The following is an 11,981-nucleotide window of genomic DNA, read 5'->3' on the forward strand; positions in this document are numbered from 1 at the left end:
TTGGATGCCTCCCTTTCCATGGAGGCACAGGTTGCAACCACACCCAAGGTGGCATTTTTCCATCTCCGCCGCATTAAGCAGTTGGTCCCCTACCTCTCTCGCCCTGATCTGGCCAAAGTGATCCATGAGATGGTCACCTCTAGGCTTGATTATTGTAACTCTCTCTATGCGGGGCTGCCCTTGAAACTGACCCAGAAACTCCAGCGGGTGCAGAATGCCGCGGCGAGGCTCCTTACGGGGTCCCGGCCGCGGGATCACATTCATCCAGTGCTTTACCAGCTGCACTGGCTCCCAGTGGAGTACAGGATCAGGTTTAAGGTGCTGGTTTTGACCTTTAAGGCCTTATGCAGCTTAGGACTCTCGTACCTACGGGACCGCCTCTCCCGATATGCCCCACGGAGGACCTTAAGTTCCACAAATAATAACATCCCGAGTCACAAGACAGTTAGGCTGGCCTTGACCAGGACCAGGGCCTTCTCAGTACTGGCCCCAACCTGGTGGAACGCTCTGTCTCAGGAGACTAGGGCCCTGCAGGATTTGTCATCTTTTCGTAGGAGCCCCCTCTGCAAGACAGAGCTGTTCCGCTTGGCCTTAGGACTGACGCAGTCTGACCCCGGGGTTACCCTCCCCTAAGGTTTTATCTTATAATGGTTTTATCTTACTTGTAGATTTTTAATTTTAAAATTGAATTTTAACATTGTATTAATTTGCATTTCAATTGAATTGTTTCTGTGAGGGACAGGGGATATCGCGAAGTCCCTCCCCTCCTGAGTTCAAGCCCATCCCCGAGCACAGGGGAAAGCAGAGAGAGTTCCGATTCCAGTGGGGAAGCAGGAAGTCGTGTCCGAGGCTCAGCAACTGGCGCTGCAGGCACAGGGGGAATTAAAGGCAGCTAAAGAAGAAACCAAGAAGGTCCAGGAGGACCGGCTACAACTTGCGGAACAGGTGAGAGCGCTTCAGGAAAAAGAGCAGCAATTAAGGGCGGTGGCGGTAGAGCTCCAAAACAAGCTGGATGCCGAGAAAAACAAGGCGGGAGGGGCCCCCCAACTCCAAGTGCTGCCAGGAAGGAGAGCGGGGACCCTAGTAAGCAAGTTCAATGGAGACCCGAGGGAATATCATGGCTTTGAGACTGAGATCGTGTATGCTCTTGAGCTGCACCATGATGAGTTCCCTGATGATGAGCACAGGGTAGCGTTTATTGTGGAACACCTTACAAGGGCAGCCAGGGAGTGGCTAAGACCATTAATAGCGACAAAAAATCCTTGCATGAAGAATGTCAAACTATTTCTAGAGGCTTTAAAAACTATGTATGCGTCCGATAGTCATATGGACCAGACCAAGGAGGAACTGCATAATTTAAGGCAAAGAACAATGACAGTTCGCGAATATTGGGCGAGATTCACCATGCTAGTGCACAGACTGGGGTGGGAACTGCACTCGCCTCCGATGGAAGCGGCGTTCTACCTGGGGTTGAATGAGGATGTGAAAGATGAGCTCTCGAGAGGTCCAAAGCCCAGTAATATGGATCAGCTGAGCAAAGCGGCTCTGGCGGTGGGGGTGAGACAGGAATCCCGGTGGAACGACAAGCAAGCAACGCGCGCAAAGCGGGCTTGGTTCCCACGGTCGCAGGAGAAGCCACTCCCCCAACAACCCTTCCAAGCCACGCCTGGGACCAGCCAGGACCAGGAACCCATGCAAATTGATAGCGCGCGCGCGGGCTTTTCAAACCCCAGCGGCGACAAGACGCAAGGAGGGAAGGGGCGGGAATTGCTTTCTCTGCAACTCCCCCCAGCATCTCGTCAGAGACTGCCCACATCGCAGAGAGTGGCAAGGAAAGGCGGGAACGGTTGTGCCCTCCCCCACTGACGCAGCACCACAGCAGGGAAACGGGAAAGCCTGGTTGCAGGAGACAAGGGGCAGCAGCCAGGCGCAGTCAGCAGACAACAGCCCCAGCCCGCCCACCCGCACAGCGAGGAGCAGAGCCAGCCCACCCCTCCCAGAGCTGGAGTGGTTCTAGAAGTGACGCTAACGCTCCCAAATGGCTATCCCCTGACAGTCCTCGCCTTAATTGACAGTGGTGCATCTGCCAACTTCTTCTCGAGAAACTTTGCAGGAGAGCACCAAATACAGCTTCTGCAGCTGGACTTTCCTTTGCATGTAGCCACCATTGACGGCAGGGAGCTGCTGGGAGGGGCCATCACTCATCAAAACCCCCCCCATGAGAATGACGGTGGGAAGGCACTCTGAGACACTGGCATTCAACGTCACCACCATCTCAGACCCCCCCATCGTCTTGGGCATGAGCTGGCTGGCGTGCCACGACCCCTCCATCAGTTGGCACCAGAGATGCATCACGTATGGGTCGGACTTTTGTCTGGAACATTGCATGCAGCACCAACCAGGGGAGGGGCCTCCGATAGCCACGGTGGCCACCATGCACGTCAAAGGGGGTGAGGCGATACCCAAGCCGTACTGGGACCTGCAGGAGGTCTTCAGCGAAGCGGAGTCCGACCACCTACCCCCACACAGGCCTTTCGACTGCCAGATCAACCTGGTGCCAGGGGCAACTATACCCCCAGCCAAGCTGTACGCCATGTCAGATCAGGAACTGGAGGATCTGCGCGCTTTTATCGACAAGAACCTCAAGCGGGGGTTCATCAGAGAAAGCAAGGCAGCAGGGGGCAGCCCGGTCTTCTGGGTGGACAAGAAAGACACGCAACAGCGCCGTCTTGTGGTGGATTTCAGACGACTGAATTCAGTGACAGAGCCAGTGGCTTTCCCCATGCCCAGAGTGGATGATCTCTTGACAGCGGCACGCAGGGGCAAGATTTTCACCAAGCTAGACCTAAGGGGGGCGTACAACTTGATCAGGATCCGGGAAGGCGATGAATGGAAAACCACGATGTTCACGCCTCTGGGCTCTTTTGAATATCTGGTGATGCCCTTCGGGTTGCAAGGGGGCTCAGCATGCTTCCAGGCCTTCATGCACCACGTCCTGGGGTCCCTCCTCTTCAAGAACTGCTTGGTCTTCCTAGATGACATCCTTATCTATTCCAATGACCCAGTGCAGCATGTGAAGGATGTCAGGGAGGTGTTGCAGCGCCTGAAGGAGAACCACCTGTATGTGAAGCTGGAGAAGTGCAAGTTTCACACCAAAGAGGTGGACTTCCTAGGCTACAAGCTGTCAGACAAGGGGCTGGCGATGGACAAGGACAAGGTGCAGGCCATCCTGGACTGGCACAGCCCCAGGACGCGCAAAGATGCCCAACGCCTACTAGGCTTCGCTAACTTCTACAGGAAGTTCATCAAGAACTTCTCTCGTGTCACGGCTCCTATCACCGACTGCCTGAGAGGCAAGCAGAAGTTCCGGTGGACACCGGAGGCGCAAGCAGCATTCGAAAGCCTCAAAAGGGTGTTCGCTTCAGACCAGCACCTGTTCCACGTGGTGCAGGATGCGCCCCTACGCCTGGAGACAGATGCTTCAGACAAGGCTTTGGGAGCGATTCTGTTGCAACTGGACGCCAACAGAGAGTGGAGACCCTGTGCCTTCTTCTCCAGGAAGCTGACCCAGCCAGAACGCAACTACACAGTGTTTGATAGGGAACTTCTCGCGATCCACGCTGCGTTCCAGCACTGGCGACACTTCCTGGTGGGCGCCAAGCACCCCATCCAGGTGTGCACAGACCACAAGAACCTGGAGTTCTGGAGAACTGCCAGGGTGCTCAACCAGCGGCAGATACGGTGGGCAGAGTTCTTCTCGAACTTCAACTTCTCCATCCACTACATCCCGGGGGAGCAGAATGTCAGGGCGGATGCCCTATCCCGCAAGCCAGAGTACATGGAGGAGGAGTTGCCACCAGCACCCAGGCACATTTTCCCCCCATCAGCATGGTCCTGCGGAGCAGCAGTGGTGAGCGAGGCAGAACTCACAGCACTGACAGCAGCTGATGAATTTTCCACCCGCATCTTCAGAGAACTGAGAGGGGGGAGGGAGCAGGCAAAAGACTTCACAGACCGCAGGGGGCTGCTTTTCTACAAGGGTGCACTGTACCTGCCCACCACCCAGCTTAGACGTAAGGTCCTCAAGCAGATGCACGACAACCCAACGGCGGGTCATTTTGGAAGGGACAAAACCGCTCACCTAGTCATGAGACACTTCTGGTGGCCAGGGGTGCGGGAAGATGTCAGAGACTATGTACGGGGCTGTGACACCTGCCAACGAGCAAAGGTGGTCAGAGCAGCACCAGCAGGGTTGCTGGAGCCATTAGCCACCCCGCACAGGCCGTGGGAAGTAGTGTCAATGGACTTCATCACAGACCTGCCGTCGTCCAGGGGCAAGACCGCAGTGTTGGTGGTGGTGGACCTTATGTCCAAAATGTACCATTTTATACCGTGTGCCAGGGCGGTCTCTGCAGAAGAGACAGCCAAACTGTTTGTTGACCACGTATTCAGATTGCATGGATTACCTTTAAGGGTTATTTCGGATAGAGGCCGCCAATTTGTTTCCAGGTTCTGGAGGCGGCTCATGAACCTCCTGCAGGTGGAGGTTAGCTTGTCGACGGCTCGGCACCCGCAGACCAATGGACAGGCAACGCCATTCTGCAGCAGTACCTGAGATGCTACGTCAGCCAGAGGCAAACGGACTGGGTGGATCGCCTGCCACTGGCAGAATTTGCCTACAACAATGCGGTGCACGTCTCCACAGGGGTGTCGCCCTTTAAGGCCAACTACGGGCGCAACCTCAGATCTTTCCCGGAGAGGGAGGGGGAGGAGGAGGAGGAGGGCCCGCAGGCAGAGGATTGGGCAGAGGAGCTGGAGACGGTGCACCAGCAGCTCAGAGAACACTTGGAGAGGGCCAAGGAAGCGTACAAAAAGGGGGCAGATCGCCACAGGCGACCGGGGGAGGTCATCAGGGTGGGGGACAAGGTTTGGTTGTCCTCGGAGGGCCTTCCCACCAGAGGGAGGTGCAAGAAGCTGGCACCCAGAAGGTTGGGCCCTTTCACGGTCACGCAGCAGGTAAACCCGGTGGCATATGGACTGGCACTGCCAGAGGACATGAGGGTGCATCCAGTGTTTCATAGATCGCTGCTGTCGCCGTACAGGGAAAGCAGCAGGCTCCGAGGCAGCGAACAAACCCCCGAGGGAGGGGGGGGAGAGGGAAGGCAGGGAGCAACTCAATGAGGCCACGGCCATCCTTGATTCACGGAGAGGGGTGGGGGGCCTGGAGTACCTCATGGCATGGGAGGATGCTCCACCGTCACAGAATGAATGGGTCCCAGCCACTCAGATACAGGAGGAATTCCTGGTAGAAGAATTTCACGCCCTCTTTCCCCACAGACCCAAGCCCTGGCACATGGAAAGGGAGGGGGAGGGGGAGGAAGCACGGGAGAGCAGTTCACCATGGCGCTGGGAAGCGGAGTTTGAGGAACCAGAGGACGAGGTATGGGCGTCACCGAGATCCACCCAGTCAGAGGAAGAAGCAGATTGGCAGAACATTTTTACCCCCACCAGCTCTGACGCCACGGACTTTTTAGGATTCCCGTCCTCCCAGGCGGAAGGGGGGGGGCTCGCAGGACTGGGGGGAGGTGTTCACACCAACGGGCTCGGAAAGTACTGAGTTCTTAGGCTTCCAGTCGTCACCGACACCTGGGGGGGACCTGGGGAGGGGAGAAGGAGAGCTTGGGAGGGGGGTGGATGTGAGGGACAGGGGATATCGCGAAGTCCCTCCCCTCCTGAGTTCAAGCCCATCCCCGAGCACAGGGGAAAGCAGAGAGAGTTCCGATTCCAGTGGGGAAGCAGGAAGTCGTGTCCGAGGCTCAGGCAAGGTAGAGGAGCCAGGGTACCAGGTGGGACAGGAAGGGGCAAATAAGGGGGGGAGACCCATCCCCCCAACTCCGGAATTACGCAGAAAGAGGAGGGGAAAGAGGATGGGTCTGCCAAAGCTTTTGTGTTGGAGAAAGACGCGCCAAAAGCCATTCGGAGGTTCTGAACCCGACTGAACACCTAGCTCCGTGTATATAGCAATGACTTCAGCACTGTAAATACGCAGCACCAATAAAAGAATAAAATGCAGAGCTGTGTAGAGTCGTTACTCTGAAGTAGCCCGCTCCGGCCACTGTGACAGTTTCTTTTATGCTTGCCTCGATATTTTTGTTGTTAGCCGTCCTGAGCCCGGTCTTGACTGGGAAGGGCAGGGTAGAAATAAAATTATTATTATTATTTCTCTTATCGACAAATGAGCAGGAGACTTTACAATTGGGTTTTGTGCCTAAGCCATTTTACAATGCTTTTTGGATGAGAGTTGATTTGTTTAAACCTATCCATAATATTAAACTTCGGGATCTGTTTGGTACTAATCCTATATAATAAAGTCCAAGTGTCTCTGCGTCCAGTCTGTGTGTCCGTGGGATTGCGCTACTGCGCATGTGCCCCACGGACAGCCATTGGGACTTTCTTCAGCCGTTTGCCAAGGACTCACCTGCTTATCTTCAGGATACCACCCATTTCATTAGGTTAATAGAGCATACATAGAATCATAGAATCATAGAGTTGGAAGAGACCACAAGGGTCATCCAGTCCAACCCCCTGCCAAGCAGAAAACACCATCAAAGCATTCTTGACATATGCCTGTCAAGCCTCTGCTTAAAGACCTCCAAAGAAGGAGACTCCACCACACTCCTTGGTAGCAAATTCCACTGCCGAACAGCTCTTACTGTCACTCAATCCACAGTCCTTGCGTCTTTGGATATTGCCTCATTAGACACAAATGTACCATTGGATGAGGCACGAGCTATCATCAGTAAGTTATTAGGGACACAATCTGACCCCCATCCGCCCACTGATTTTCTGTTGGACTTACTAGATGTTGTGTTTGAGCAAAATTATTTCCATTTTTTGGACACGTTTTATTTTCAAATTCAAGGGGTAGATATGGGGTCACCTATAGCGCCATCCGTAGCTAATATTTTTAAGGGTGCCTTTGAAAAGTCACATATTTTGGGTAACAATCCCTTTGCCAAGGCAATGTTGTTTGATTGCAGATTTATTGATGACCTGTTCTTTTTCTGTTTGAAAATGAGAATGAGTTTATTGGTTTCACTAATTGGTTAAATTCGTTGCATTCTTCCTTATCTTTCTCTGGCCACCACAGCACCACACCATGTGTGTTTTGGGATGGGGAGGTCTTTAAACATAGTGGACAATTAGTGGTGAGGCCCCACCAAAAGCCTACGGACGGCAAATCACTTTTGCACTACTCCTCATTCCACCCTAAACGTCTTAAAGACAACTTAAAGCAAAGAATGCTTTGATGGTGTTTCCTGCTTGGCAGGGGGTTGGACTGGATGGCCCTTGTGGTCTCTTCCAACTCTATGATTCTATGATTCTATGTCAAGAATGCTTTGATGGTGTTTCCTGCTCGGCAGGGGGTTGGACTGGATGGCCCTTGCAGTCTCTTCCAACTCTATGATTCTATGATTCTATGTCAAGAGCTGTTCTGCTTGGCCTTAGGACTGACGCATTCTGACGCATTAAGGGTTACTCTCCCCTTAAGGTTTTATCTTACAATGGTTTTATCTTACTTGTAGATTTTTAATTTTAAAATTGAATTTTAACATTGTATTAATATGCATTTCAATTGAATTGTTTCTTTTATACTTGCGTTGATATTTTTGTTGTTAGTCACCCTGAGCCCGGTCTTGACTGGGAAGGGCAGGGTATAAAGAAAATTATTATTATTATTATTATTATTATTATTAATCTTATCGACAGATGAGCAGGAGACTTTACAATTGGGTTTTGTGCCTAAGCCATCTTACAATGCTTTTCGGATGAGAGTTGATTTGTTTAAACCTATCCATAATATTAAACTTTGGGATCTGTTTGGTACTAATCCTATATAATAAAGTCCAAGTGTCTCTGCGTCCAGTCCATGTGTCCGTGGGATTGCGCTACTGCGCATGTGCCCCACGGACAGCCGTTGGGACTTGGAGCGCAGAGACTTCGGACGGGATAAACCAGGACCGTGAGAGAGATTACATGCTTGCATATACACAACCATACAACAACAAAAAAGTGTGCGGCTTCCCCTTGCCTCTGCTGCGCTACGGAAGGATTTCTCTCTTTCCTCCTGGTTTCTTCTCCGTTAGAGGGGAAGGAGAGGAGGCAGGCGTGTGCCAGCGATAGGGAAACTAGGTGGGTGTGGATAGAGAGAGAGCGCGAGCCGCGAGTGATGCGGCTGCTGGGCTGAAGGATCATTTAGCCGTTACTGAGGGACGAAAGCAGGAGAGCGGGTGGGCGGGCACACCCGCGGGGGAAGGGGGAATTAGTCCCTGGAAGTGTGTGTGGATTTTGGGGGGTGGGGTGGGGTTGGAAGGGCTGCTGCAACTGGGACCAGCGAGGGGAGAGATAAAGTCGCTCAGATTCGGGAAGAGGTAGACTCCACTGTGGGAGCAGGGCCGGGGCGGGGGAGTGCTAGAGTCCTGTCTAGTAAAGTTTTGTGGGATCAATTTCAATCTGTTACCTCCGAGGATGTGGACAGGCTGCTTCGACGAGTGAAACCAACCACCTGTCTCCTTGATCCTTGCCCATCCTGGCTTATAAAAGCTAGCCGGGAAGGGCTGGGCGATGGGCTTCGCGGGTTGGTAAATGCTTCTCTCCATGAAGGAGCCTTCCCAGACCCGCTGAAAGAGGCGGTTATTAAACCGCTTCTTGAAAAACCATCTTTAGATCCGGCCAATATGGCCAACTATCGCCCAGTCTCAAATCTTCCATTCTTGGGCAAGGTGATTGAGCGAGTGGTTGCCGAACAACTTCAGGCACGCCTGGAAGAAGCGGACCATTTGGATCCCTTCCAGTCAGGATTCAGGCCTCATCATGGGACTGAAACTGCCTTGGTCGCACTGGTCGATGATCTCCGGCGGGCTAGGGACAAAGGTAAGAGCTGTTTCCTTGTTCTGCTGGATCTCTCAGCGGCTTTTGACACCATCGACCATAACATCCTTCTGGACCGTCTAGAGGGCTTGGGAGCTGGGGGCACTGTCATGCAGTGGTTCCGCTCCTTCCTCCTGGGCCGTGTTCAGAAAGTGGTGGTGGGGGATGAGTGTTCAGACCCCTGGGCTCTCACTTGTGGGGTGCCTCAGGGTTCTGTCCTCTCCCCCATGCTTTTTAACATCTATATGCAGCCGCTGGGAGAGATCACCAGGGGGTTTGGGCTGGGTGTCCATCAGTATGCTGATGATACCCAGCTCTACCTCTCTTTTAAATCAGAACCAGAGAAGGCGGTGAAGGTCCTGTGTGAGTGCTTGGAGGCGGTTGGAGGATGGATGGCGGCTAACAGATTGAGATTGAATCCTGACAAGACAGAAGTACTGTTTGTGGGGGACAGGAGGCGGGTGGGTGTGGAGGACTCCCTGGTCCTGAATGGGGTAACTGTGCCCCTGAAAGACCAGGTGCGCAGCCTGGGAGTCATCTTAGACTCACAGCTGTCCATGGAGGCACAGGTCAACTCTGTGTCCAAGGCAGCTGTTTATCAGCTCCATCTGGTACGCAGGCTGAGTCCCTACCTGCCCGCTGACTGTCTCTCCAGTGGTGCATGCTCTAGTTATCTCTCGCTTGGACTACTGCAATGCGCTCTACGTGGGGCTACCTTTGAAGGTGACCCGGAAACTACAACTAATCCAGAATACGGCAGCTAGACTGGTGACTGGGAGCGGCCGCCGAGACCACATAACACCGGTCCTGAAAGACCTACATTGGCTCCCAGTACGTTTCCGAGCACAATTCAAAGTGTTGGTGTTGACCTTTAAAGCCCTAAACGGCCTCGGTCTGGTATACCTGAAGGAGCGTCTCCACCCCCATCGTACTGCCCGGACACTCAGGTCCAGCTCTGAGGGCCTTCTGGCGGTTCCCTCACTACGAGAAGCCAAGTTACAGGGAACCAGGCAGAGGGCCTTTTCGGTAGTGGCTCCCACCCTGTGGAATGCCCTCCCACTAGAGGTCAAAGAGAACAACAATTACCAGACCTTTAGAAGGCATCTCAAGGCAGCCCTGTTTAGGGAAGCTTTTAATGTTTGATGGATTTCTGTATTTTAATGTTTGATGGATTTTTGTATTTTAGAATTTCTGTTTTGTTGGAAGCCGCCCAGAGTGGCTGGGGGAACCCGGCCAGATGGGCGGGGTATAAATAATAAATTATTATTATTATTATTATTAGAAAGAAAGAGAGAGAAAGAGAGAGAGGAGTAGAAAAAAGAGGGTGGGAAATGGGGAGGGAGAGAGGAAGCTGAGGAGGCAGCTGGCTGGGGCGGGAGGAGGGGAAGGGACTGAGTGAGGGGCTGAAGTGGTGGCGGCGGGTGAGTCACTGGGGGGGGGGAACCCTGCTATTTAATTCTAGCACCCGTTAATTTAACGGGCTTCATGATACTAGTGACCATATAATACACCAGTTTAAGCCTAAATCTACGTTTGTCCCAATCAACTCCAATCCAGCTATTAATGTGTTTTATCAATTATTGTTGCGAGATCTTGAGCAGTTGGAACAGAAGGGGCTCAGAGCCAGGGATATTTAATCTAAGGCTCAGCAGCTTAGTCTACTCTAAAACATTTATCGCAGGATCAGAATATTGTGATAAAACCCGCTGACAAGGGGGGAGGGATTGTTATACAGGATTCCCATAATTACATTTCAGAGGCAAGAAGGTTGTTATCAGACGATAAATTTTATCGTCAGATTGGGAATGATCCTACGGACTCTATTACTACTATCTTAAAAACTATTGCACAACAAGCTTATAGTATGAGCTACATAAAGAAACAAGTTTTTGAATATTTAGTTCCCCCTCATCCTCGGATCCCTATCTTTTATTGTTTGCCTAAAATACATAAAAACATCCCTTCCCCTCCTGGGAGACATATTGTCTCAGCTAATTTGTTTTATATAGGATCTCCTATCCGGTCTGTTGATCCCGCGTTAGGAATGCTGTGCGGGAAGCACCCCTGGTTGAGCATTTTTAGCTAACAATCATTCAGACACGGATTTGCTTTATACTGTATTGTGGATTAATAGAAGGAAGGTGAACGCTGGCCGTGATTATGTAAAATTATTAAGACAAAAAGAATCACAATTTATTTTCATGTTTAAAACGCTTCACCCGGAAGGTTTGAACTCTGAGTTAGATTTTAATTGTTTCATTTGATCATATTACTTTCAGGAACTTGAGGTTGCATGTAACTTTAAAACTCCAATAGCCCTGATTGACTAGGGTGTTACCTGTGGTGGAACTGTATATCAGGGGTTCCCAAACTAAGGCCTGGGGGCCGGATGCGGCCCAATCGCCTTCTCAATCCGGCCCACTGACAGTCCGGGAATCAGCGTGTTTTTACATGAGTAGAATGTGTCCTTTTATTTAAAATGCATCTCTGGGTTATTTGTGGGGCCTGCCAGGTGTTTTTACATGAGTAGAATATGTGCTTTTATTTAAAATGCATCTCTGAGTTATTTGTGGGGCATAGGAATGTGTTCATTTCCTCCGAAAAAAATATAGTCCGGCCCCCCATGTGGACCAGCTCACGGCTGAAAAAGGTTGCTGACCCCTCCTCTATATTAAGCTTTCTATTCCCTGCTTTAGGCAGTAGGGGTTCCATATGTGTAAGACCCCTCTTCCGCAGATTATATTCTATCACTAAGGTATGTTTTGTTTTATCCTTGTATCTTTCTGTATCTTTCCAATACTTAGATAGGATGGAGTGTAGAGACTCGTGTTCACGCTTGCCATTGGCCTGAATTGAATGTATGATATAATGAACGATATATATTTATTATCATTTTTTGTAGTTAAATAACTGAAGAACACCAAACCGAAACCAGAGGATTACCTTGGATCACTGTCTCGCATGTCAATCACCCATTTCCACCACCCTTCTGAGTGATCCCCCCTCCCCATCCCCACCCCTCCCCACCCCTTCTCTACATAAGTGCCTGG

The sequence above is a fragment of the Zootoca vivipara genome, chromosome 2, assembly GCF_965207765.1.
Source record: "Zootoca vivipara chromosome 2, rZooViv2.hap1.1, whole genome shotgun sequence".
Lineage (NCBI taxonomy): Eukaryota > Metazoa > Chordata > Lepidosauria > Squamata > Lacertidae > Zootoca > Zootoca vivipara.